At 44.0% G+C, this 11,919-nt stretch overlaps 1 long non-coding RNA gene across 1 annotated transcript in view; it reads right to left on the minus strand.

Moving 5' to 3' along the window:
* The window catches only part of LOC116691128 (uncharacterized), a 19,313-nt gene that overhangs the window by 4,558 nt on the left and 2,836 nt on the right, over positions 1 to 11,919 (minus strand). The gene's annotated exons all lie outside the window — the stretch shown is intronic.

Genomic DNA, 11,919 nt, shown 5'->3' on the forward strand with positions numbered 1-11,919 from the left:
CCCCGCTTGCACAGCAAAAGGTGGCATGTTGCTCCGCTGCAGCTTTAAATCTGGAAAGTGGCCATGAGGTGCTCCCGGTGACGAGTGACTGGAAAGTATTGTGTCATCTGTAAAGAAGAAAAAAATGGTGCACAGGAGTGGGTGATTTTTTCAGGCGCTGTTAAAAAATAGTTTTGCATGGGTGCCTTTGCTCTCCTGTTAGTAAAACACGTCTCGGAGCCCTCTTGCTGCCGTGACCAAGAATGAAGTACTCTCTTGGGCCAGACAAAATCAATTCCTCACTCGGGCAACTTTCCTCCTTCCCTGCTTTTTTTTCTTTTTTCAGTCCAGCTATTTGTTTTTAATGCTGGCATAGACTTATGGTTCGGGGAAGGCAGTTATGCCAAACCGTAAAAACTACACCTCCTGACAAACATTCAGAACGCCATTGAACTTTCATTCATTTTTTGGTGGTGTCAGCCTCAACTTTCCAAGGCTTTGTTATGAAGAAGTAGTGTTGTGAATTCCACAGTTCCTCAAATGTGGCACACACCATTTTAAAATCCGTCTATGTCGTCCCAAAGCCTGCATTTATCATCGAGATCTGTTTATTTGAATGATCTCCCGGATGAATTACCTGAGCCGGTACATGCACAGCATTTACAAGAGATAGAGGGTTTTTTCCTGTGGGAAATCAGAGTCACTGACTCAGTGCCCGACATTGCCATTAAATCAAAGATAACCTACGGTTACCGCCAAACACTTATCCATGTCATTATGGTGCTCACTTAATCATGATGTACACATGTTGTAGAAAGTTTATTCTGACCAGAACTGATTTATGCAAGTGACTTTAAAAACCCATGTGCTTCTGCTTTTTTCACTCCTCTCAGTAAGTCTATAGATTGATTCAATGACTGGCACATGATTAGAAAATGATTTATAGGTGCGGCCTTTAGCTCACCCAGTAAGAGCATTCGCCCCATGTTGGCCGAGTCCTGCAGCGGCGCAGGGCTTGATTCTGACCTGTAGCCCTTTGCTGCGTGTCGTCCCCCTTTCCAGTCTATGCACTGTAATAAAGGGGGAAAAAGCCCCAAAAATAGCCAGCCATTACTTTTGTAAATGACCGCAAATGTCAATTTATAAGCTATAGATTTGAAATATCGACTATCACATTAGCCCAAGCAAGAACAAGGCCATTGTACTAAGCACAATTGCCTTTTTGATAGTATAAAAATCCCCTTGTGAGTAATCATCTTTGTGTGTTTGGCTGGAGTCGGTTTCACACGGTTTTCAGCTCCTCCTTTCTCTTTTTCTGAGCCGACCCGGGGTGATTTCCATGAGAATCAACGTGGCGATTAATCACAGTGTTCCTCCACTCCCAGATGTCATTCAGGGCCTTTTAAAGACATCAGCGCTCTGTGATGTTTATGGGAGGAGAAAGATATGTGCTTGGCAGCCCATCCCAAAGACCCTTGTGCAATCTCCCTCTGGGACACTCATACAGTCAGTGAGCTACTACTGTCCTGGATAGGCCCGAAGACAGTCAAACGTCCTCTTCCGAAGACAGATACCCACGATTGCACGTACATGGTTATTTTGAAAAACGGAGACATTTCCCTTCACGGTGAGTTGGGGGGGGGGTTCAACCTTTCCTTGTTGTAGTGTGAAAGTGTTACATTGTAGCATGTGGGTGAGGTGTTATATTACATTGTATATGACAAACAGATGTAGGCCTTTGAGCCACCCCGAGGTGCTTTTTAAGAGTTTAGTGTTCGCATTGCGCCCTGCGTTGGCCTGTACACGGAGAATTTTCCTCTAAAATCTCCGGCCAGAGTGGCGATTTTCTTAAATGTTCGTTTGCATGTAACCTGAGACAAACGGAGGTTTAGGCATCCGAGGAAGAGAAGAGAGATGAAGTGATTCGTTGCCGTTGTTGCTATTTTCGGGATTCTGATTGGCTAACGTGGGCTTGAGCTTCTCGCCACACTGCCACCTACAGGTTTGGCATGCTCTTGACAACATGGATACACGGGTACATGCAAACAAACACTTTTCTGAAAACTGACAGCTGTGCACGATGTTGTTTTTGTAACCGGAGATGTTAAAATGTCCGTTTATGAAAACAGCCGGCCACGTGTGAATGTAGCAAGAAACGATCAAAGCCAGGCCTGACCGACAGCTGTAGTCTACTCAATTTCTGTTTTATGGTTTATAAAAGCTTTTCTGGACATTCCCGCACCCATACTTTCTTTTGTGTATTTTAAACTTCTTTTTTTTTTTTTTTTTACCATAATGTTGTCAAGTTGCTGTAAAAATAGCGAAACTTTACAGATTTAACGGTTTTTTTTGTGTGTTTTGGAAGTAGATGAATGATTTTATGCTTTTGAATTATAATAATTTCCCTAATTAGACTCATTTGTGGTAAGAGAAATGTGTACTGTATGTACTGTATTTCTAATCATTTTCAAAAGCACCTTTTACACACTTCAGTCAACACACTCACTAATGCCCTCTGTCGTACCTTAACTGAAGTAGGTGCTCATAAGGCATTCAGAAAAATTACTTTTTATTATCTTTTATAAAACCTTTTTTTAACCCTTTACTCCTGTCTATGGGCAAAATAAAGTGCTCTGACCCTCCCATTTCTAAATGTCTACATTCTTTTTTGTATAAATTTTTGGGGCATTTTAGGCCTTTATTTCTGACAGGACAGCTGAGACTTGAAAGGGGACAGAGAGGGGGAATGACATGCGGCAAAGGGCCGCAGGTCAGAGTCGAACCCTCGGCCGCTGCGTCAAGGACTGGACCACTTCAAATGGACACGCGCTCTACCACGTGAGCCACCCAGACACCAAAATGTCACTTCTTTTTTTTTTACATGCTGTAATAGTTCCCGACGTGTTTCATGATGAAAACCTAATTCGTTATGATTTGATTGATCCTGAGAAAAATTGTTTTGGGGGTGGGAACAACCTGTCAGGCAACAGAGATATAGAAAAGAGTGATATACATCTTACTGTTTAACTTGAACTTTGAAATCATCACTTGTTGAGGAGAAATCATTAAAAAAACATACAGTAATTGATGGCTTAAAATAAGATTTCCTTCATATATAACTATGAGTTTCTATCTGACCTACACCTATATAGCATAAAGTTGCCCTGCGGGAGGCAAAATACTTAAGTAGCCTACATTTATGATTGAGGCATAATAAGAAGTCCCAAATCCTCCAAAGGGTAGGATAACCAGAACCCTGGCTTAGCACTTAACTCAGAGATAATAACAACAATTCGAACAAACATAAACAAGGATGTGGCGACAGCGTGGTATTAACTGAATATAACCGATCATGCTCATAGTGTGAAAACGGGTTCTCTCTTCTTTAGAGCCTTAAAGTATCAATGCTGCTATTTTCTCTTTTATTTAATGAAATAAAAACCGTAGCTGCCTGCACAGGAAGTAGTAGGCAGAAATGAGGACAGCAGAAGAAAGTGAATGGGAAATCCCCCTGCATGAACTGAGCTAAAAAGGTTAAGAATCCCGAGCTCCAACAGGTCCCCGATAATGAAAGGGAAAGCGCCGGCTGTAAGTGATGTCTGAGTGAAGGCGGTGGGTGGAGGGGTGAGCTCAGTTTAAAGAGCCTCGTTGAAGTCAAAGACGTGTTAATAAACAGTTATGGAGAGAGCCCTGGGGGGGGGGTTGCTGTGTGGGTCCGAAAGGCCCGCAGAAGGTGAAAGGGTGTGGGGTATTTGGTGGGGGGGGGTCAGGATCATGGTAGTCAAACCGCTGTTTCCTCCTGGGGAGAAGAAAGGAGTTAATGACACCCTAGAGCTTCCCACCCCCAGCCTGCCGCTCCTCCCTCTCCTTTATGGAGGGTGAGCGACACACACAGCCCTTTCGGAGGTGAGGATGCCAGGGAGACAGCCATGCCGTCCCACCGCCCCGCTAGCGGGAGGCTATAACAAAAAGGAAGGAGGAGGAGGAGGAGGCGCGATAACTGTGATTATTATTACTAAATATAATATAAAACAGTCAGTGCGGGGCCACGGGGAAAGGGATCCACCCATCCGCCCACATGCCCACTGTTGAAAACTCTGTTGAAGATGCGGGGACAGGTTTAAAGACAGCGCCTTTTCAATGCCAGGGGAAAAGGGAGGGGTTAATGAGGGGCTTGGTGAAGGAGCTTATGGCGGGGTGAGGGAGCGGGGAGAGGAGCAAAGGGGATAGCGGGGAGGGATGCCTCGCCGCCGCGGTGTCAGCGGAGGAGACGGCGGAAACAGACCTGGAGACAAAGCTGAGACAAGGCGACAGTGAGCGTGTCTTCTCTCCTACAAATGAGAGACAATCAGTAACAAACATGTCATCGTGTTTTGAGCTGTAATTGTAGCTTCCTCTTTTGGCCAGGACGTGTAATTTTTTGAAAAGGTGAGAGATGCATCATTTCTCCAGGTTTTGTCAAAAAGTGGGAGGCACGGGTGTCTGAGGAATCGCATGTGATGGAGAGGGTAACACAGTAGCTTCCCCTGCCGTGCCATTTTGAAAATACCAGAATAATGATATTTTTTTGCTGTTTTCCTGTCTGTGATTTGTCTTGAACGGATACATCATTTCCCCAAGTTTCAGGAAAAGTGGAACAGTGGTGACAAACCAGTGTACAAACAAAGAAAGCGACACAAAGCCTTTCTTTGATACTCGAATAACAGAACGACTTAACCTGATTTTTCTAGTCTCTCCGTGATGAGATGACGGCAACAGCATTATCCCCACAAGAGAGGTGTTGACCAGTGGAAAATGGAGTTGAGACAACACCGGTGCGAGTCAAGGGCACAGGAAATCGGGGGAAAGACAGCAGTTAAGTGCTGATGTGCTGTGGCAGCAGCCCTGAGCAAAGGTGCACTAAGTATGGGACGGCCCAGACTGGAGTCCCAGGGCTATAAATCCCTCCTCCCCCTGTCCAAAATTCATTAATGGCCACACAAAGTGGCCAGTGAAACCAGATGGAGGGAGAAATTGTGTGTGTGTGTGTGTGTGTGTGTGAGTGTGTGTGTGTGTGTGTGTGTGTGTGTGTTCTTGGGACGCAGCGGGTCCTGGGATAGGGGATACCTGGTTCTACTCCAGTGTAGTGTGAAATTATAAAGCGTTACCTGCTTTAATTTTCCAACTACAAATTAAATCCTCAGTAAGCTGACTTTAAATCAATAGTTTCATTTAAGGGGCCGCGAGATTTAACAAAAATGAAAACTAGCTGGTCTGCTCAATGGAGCCGGGTCATAAATCACAGGGCTTTGGGAGGCAAAAAGCCGATTTGACTTGTATATGGAGCGGCTGGTGGCCAGGGGGGAGCGCAGCGGGGAAATGAACTCACGCTTTATTAGGACTCATATTGACCTGCCTCTCCTCTACCAGTCTCATAGCGTCATGCTGTATACACCCCCGATTGAAAACCAAGAGGTGTTCTGACTGGAAAACATGCAACCCTAAGTGAATTTTCTGGGGGGGGTTTTTGCTCCTCAATTCTGGCAACTTTCTGGTTCAAGAGGAGAGATAATAAGAGATAAAACAATCCAAACTTTAAAAAAAAAAAAAAAGGAGTGGAGGGATAGGTAAACTTGAATCAAATCTGGAAACAACACAGAAACAACAAATGTATTGTCAAAATGCAAGAAGAGGAGGAAGAAAAAAAGAAAAAAACCATGTCTCACCGGTGAGGTTCTTATTTGTACATCAGTTGTGCATGCCAACATCAAACATTTAATGTCAGCATTCTTCAGAGACACAGACGAAAGGCAGCGAGATGCAAGGCTCACATTGTCATCAAACAATCAAACAGTGATCCGCTTCTCCAAACAGCTTGCAGCTCAGCTCAGCTGGCACCAGACACTCATATTACAATAAACATCCCTCCTAATGTTGTGCTTACACCACGCCATGCTTACACAGACACAATGCACACAGACATAAAAAAATAATACTCTGCTTAGTAGGTCGGCCTGACAGCTGTAAAATGGAAGTCACACACACATAGCAAAAACTTGCGGGAGCAAACACACACACCGTCATGCAAAGATCTATTTGAAGTCCCATCAATACTTTGCCTAAGGATTAGGAAGGAGGAAGGCCATGGACGTTACGCTTGGGTGTGAATGAACGGTGAGGTGCGCCACAATAAATCCATTATCAAGTTGTTATGTCATACTTAAATTCTCGCCCAAAGTGTTCCCATATATCTTGTCAGTGGTTCATTAGCCATTTGGACAGGTAAAGCTTTCTGAGTTGGGCCCACAGCTGACCTCATATTCTGCCTCTGTGTTCCACTTAAAAATAATGGACATCCCCTGTCCCGCGTCCATCAATCACACGGCAAGAAAATAGTTTGGAGGGTTAGGAATTCCAGTTCCAGCGGCTTTCTGACTGGGGATAGATTAGCCAGGCATTAGCAATGTTTCATTAACCTTGCGTTAAGTGACATCCTCACATGATTAATGGACTTTATTAACAAAGGGGAGATTGTGTTTCCGAAAATGAGCCTTTTGTGAAATGTCCGCTGCATTGTTAATAGTTTGTTTATTAATCATTCATAGGAGAGGGCCTTCATTTCGGAGGTAGTGATACATAGGATGGCTATGAAGGTGATTGACAGCAGCGCTGAGTGAGGTCCGTGCGGAATGCAAGCAGTCGTCTGTTGTACGTATTCAACAGTTTCGTGCAAGCATATGCATGCTTTCATTTTATACTACTGTATATCATCATTTCTACTCCACTACATGTATTTGTCATCTAGTGTTAATAGTTCTCAGATGAAGATTGTACAAGAAAGAAGTATTTTTTGCGCCCCAACAGTTTCTGAGTGCAAATCACTTGACACTATGGACAGCTGTACATGTGCATATGTTATGACAGCATCACTTATAGTCAGTGTTGGGGGTAACGCGTTACAAAAGACAGAAGGCTGACCAAACTGACAGCAGCACATCTACTGCCAGCACTACAGTTGTACCTGACTGCCCCCAGCCCATGGTCATGGTCAGAAACCCAACAGGGGCTGAAACATACAACCGCTACCACCGGCATCCCCATACTCCCAGAGCGGGAACCCCAGACCCCCCCAGCAGAAGAAAAACCCCTCTACTGAAGATCCCGTTTAGAAGATTATTGTGCAAATGAAGCCTCCATGCAAAATTGATAACTAAACATTAATGAATCAGGCTGGACATCCCACCTGAACTGACTACAGGAATGTATTCCTATTTGCAGTAATGCAGTAATATAACACATTACTAATTCAATTTCGGTAATATTACAATTACAATTACGTACAATTATGCATTTTAACGCAACCCTTAGTGGTGTTTAGTTTTTTTTAAGAATTCACCAACACCGCGAAACATTTCTTCACTGGAAAAAATATTAATATTTCCTGTTGCTGCATTCAACGGTTGAGATGACTGCAGATGACTGTAAATACTATTATATTTGATCAGCCGTGGACAGTAACTATGCCGTACTTCAATACAACTGTAAGGTACTTTTAATTGAGTATTTTCATTTTCTCCAACTTGCCTATTGAACGTTTTACTTCTCTATTTGTATAGCTTTAGTTACTTTGCATTTTCATATTAATTATACATAGCCTATGATGTATTAAAGTGGAAAAAGAGGAGGTTTTATTGATCCGGTGGGGAAATTCTCAAGCTACCTGCCAAGTCCAACTTCCGCTCTTATTTTGGTAAAAGTAACTCATTTGTTACCCTTGTTTTGTCTTTGGGTCAAATTTTCTAAATGTCTATATCAGAAATATGGCTTTCTTTTTAACTTCCTGATTTTAATGAACCAAAAATGACATGGATGATTCCATACAACGAGCTTCGCAACAAAAGATCGGATCTCTTGGGGTGTTTTGTTATATTTTTTAGCATTTGAAAAAGAAATTAAAACGTTTCAAAGTCAGTATCCCGACTGAGCGTTGACATATGCAGTATGCCAGTGTGTGGAAATAGTTCATAATTTCTGCATATTAACTCAAGGATTATGTATAATTTCCTTTTGTTTTGTCCCGGGAGGACGGGTGCATGGTCCAATGGAAGACAACACAAGGGTTAATCATTGTATTTTAGGCTGCCTGTTGTCAGCTGGCCGGGGGACTACAGCTGGTAAATTAGCCGTAGAGACTACTGCTGCTGCTTTTACTGTACCGTGAATCAAAGGGGACTGTCCACGACATTATGAACCAACAAACTAAACAAAATATGTATCGGCACAGAGGAGTCTTCTTCAGGCTTTTAATACTTATTTTGTCTGTCTGACCCAACTAATAAGCTCACAACCCCCTTGGATTTAGCTTGTGAACCATTAGAGTGGCCCATCCTCAATGTCGGGAACCGCTGGACTTATCAAAAAATGTAAAAAAATCAATTAAAAAAAGTACATTTGTTCAAACTAACCCACTAAATAGTAAAATGCAACTTATGCATTTATGAGGCAGTCACACTCAATGTCATATGTAATTATATATAAGTCACGGGGGCCATTTTACCGCAATATATACATATTTTAAAAGTTAACACGTTAACACATTTTACAGATAATACCGTACTTTTACTTTAAGTAGTATTTTGAATAAAGGACTTTAACAAATACTGGAGTGCTTTTAAAAAAAGTAAGTTGAGGTGGCAGTAGCTCAGTCTGTAGGAGAGTAGGGTTGGGAGGGTTGCTGGTTCAAGTCCCAGTACGGACCAAACTATGGTGGTGGACTGGTAGCTGGAGAGGTGCCTGTTCACATCCTGGGCACTGCCAAGGTGCTCTTGAGCAAGGCACCAAACCCCCAATTTCTCTGGACGCCTTTCCATGGGCCGCCCCCCCCCCCCCCCCCCCCCCCCCCCCCCCCCCCCCCCCCCCCCCCCCCCCCCCCCCCCCACACACACTCTGACATCTCACCATTTAGTGTGCATATGTGTGTAAGTCACGCCTGTGTGTGATGTGTGTAAGAACAACAGAGTGAAAACATTGTAATTTCCCCTTGCGGGATTAATAAAGTATACATTATTATTATTATAAAGGACTTGAGTACGCCGTTCACCACTCTACATATGTCCATTTTCAATGTCAGTCACTCATATAACACAGTAGTGAATCAAATTTGAGCTATTTATGACGGCTTTGACATTTGCTGTTCTATAAAACCAAGCGTGGGGCACACAGGAGGTGATGCGTCTGACATTTTAGATAACCACATTCAAAGAAAAGAGCACCACCTATGGAAACTGTGAGGAAAAAAAGAGCACATGCACTCCTTCATTGATACGTGAATCCACAAAGCAAAGACATCACAGACAAAAGTCAAGCATTTTGAGGATTACAACATCCTTTTCTGTTGCTTTGTGTCACAGCGAGCTGTCTTTTCCATCACGTTGGCCAGAGAGGACGAGAGTTCACACCAGAGACGGCCCGTCCATCACCTCTCATCCTGCGGGGCTCTTCCGAGGGTTGCTGTCCTGGGCGCTGATAGGCAGTGGGTGAGGCTGGAGGTGAGGCAGCAGGTAAGACCAGGGAGGGGGGGTGAGCGGCAGCAGCGAGGCGAGGGGAGGGCAAGAGGTGCTGCTGTCCGGGCCTCCTGTCCTGCTGTCTGGAAACTCTCCGGGCCACATGGGAGCTCACGGGGCTGTCGGCGCTGTCGGATGACCTGACAAACAGGGCTGCCGTCACATCTTCTGTGTGTATATGGGAAGTATGAAGAGTATGTTTGTTCCAGTGTACACCTGTGTTTGTGTGTGTCCTTGTTGTCTGCCATGAGTGTTTGTAGCAGGCTTTTATCTGGGCACCTTCTGGGGTGACATATTGCACCCTTGTGCAGCTTAGGCTAAAAAATATATATAAAGCAGCATGAAATGAAATAAAAATGCAAGTCTAGCCTTCAGGTCTGACAGGATAAGCAGGTCAATCATCAACTTGCTGTCAAATCCCCAAGCTAGGCGAGGCGCAAAGACACACACACACACACACACACACGCACACACGTACACACACACACACACACACACACACACACACACACACATAATGCAAGAGGTTAGAAAGCCACTATAGGGTTGCTTTAAATCCTCGCACCAGTTAAAAAAAATAGGTAATGCCCTCCATTTCCTAGCAAGTCAGAAACTGCTCTAGCACCTTCTTCTACCTGAGTGTTAAAAATATCAAATAAAATGCATGATGTGTTGTGCATGTGAAAATGCATGTGAGATTTCATTTTCCTGTATTCACTGGACCTCCTCGCCACTTCCTAGTCAGTCTGTGCTGGAGGTCCTCTTCCATCCCCGTCCCTCCCCTCCTCCTCTTCTCTGTCCCACAGCCTGCTGCTGGGCTGGAGGATGACTGACGCTGTCATAACGTCTGGCAGTCAAACAGACCCGCTCCTGACGGGTGGCGGCAAACGCAATGTGACACAGCCAGCAGTATCTGGTTTCTCCTGCACCGAGTACATTTCATATGGCTCAGAGGGGCTTAGAGCGGCCACGGGGAGGGCGTCTGTGTGTGTGTGTGTGTGTGTGTGTGTGTGTGTGTGTGTGTGGTGAGTGTGAGAGAGACTGTGTTGTTTGCTGTAGAGTAATCGACAGATGTCAGGAGAGTCTGAGAGGGGATGTGTACACTGAGGGACACTGAAACCTGTCACATTGATTTTCATGGTTTAGTAGCATGGGCGTGTGTGTGTGTGTGTTGTGTGTGTGTGTGTGTGTGTGTGTGTGTGTGTGTGTGTGTGTGTAGAGTATGCCCATGTTCAAAGCAGTGTTAACAGAGCAAATGTAATCCCACTGAAGGAACACACTGTTACATTCATCTACAGTGAACCCAATGAAAGGGAAGGAAGTTAACATAAAAGAAAGAACAAATAAATGATACTGATATTTGAAAACATCCATATGACCTTGTGCTCATAACATGAGAAAGAAGAAGTTAAAAGTTCATGAATCATAATCCATTTTAAGAAAGCAAATAGCACATTTTCACATGTATTAAATCTAATAATCTAATGAGGCCCAATTAACCCACCAATAAAATGGGACATTCCAGTCAACATGCCTGGCAAAAAGAACTAGTTTGCACACAGATACTCACAGATTTAAAACCACCTCTGCAGCACTGGCGTGAGGAAAGAATGATTAAAAGAAATCAGCAACACCCATAATAAGACAATCTTGGTTGGATTAATAACACATTTGTTTAAAAAATGATGAGGCTCTTTTTCATTCTCCTCTTTTTAAAGGAACCAAAAAATAGGAAACTGTACAATGTGTCCTAGCTGGATAGTTGGTGCACTCATTTTTCTGAATGAGACGTTAAAAACACAAATCATCAGAATCACCAATCATCATTATTCTTAGCCGTATTGTCAGATTGCACTGGAACGCCACATGTTCTACAGACAAAATATACCAGGGGGCTCTCAGATGAAATGTCACAGCTATATATCCTCAGGCTCATTTCAGTTTGAAAGCAGCCCCAGTACGGCTTGTTGAGCAACATGGGCAGAAGCGTGACATGTGTTCACCTACCTAGCTTCTTCTTCTCCCTCCTCCTCCTCCTCTATGAATCCTAGAAGAAGAAGAAGATTCCCAGCAGAGGAAACACCGGCGCTCTCCAGGTTCTAGGTTAAATACAGACACCACAGCCGCCACAATACTTCTCACAACCGTCTTCCCGCCATACATAGTGTGCCATCTTTTGGCCGCTCACTGAACTGCCTTTTCTCTTTTCCTGTTTTTTTTTTTTTTTTTCCTTTGCAGGAAAAGATCATAAAATCAGTGAAATAAAGTGAAATGGTTGTCTGGGGATGGATATGTCCCTTGCAACGTGAAGTGGAACTTGAGGAAATCGACGCATCTCCTGCAGCTTTGCGGAGGACTATTGCTGCAGGGCTCTTTCCCCCCCCCCCCCCCCCCCCCC

Source organism: Etheostoma spectabile, chromosome 6 (assembly GCF_008692095.1).
Source record: "Etheostoma spectabile isolate EspeVRDwgs_2016 chromosome 6, UIUC_Espe_1.0, whole genome shotgun sequence".
In the NCBI taxonomy this organism is placed as follows: Eukaryota; Metazoa; Chordata; class Actinopteri; order Perciformes; family Percidae; genus Etheostoma; species Etheostoma spectabile.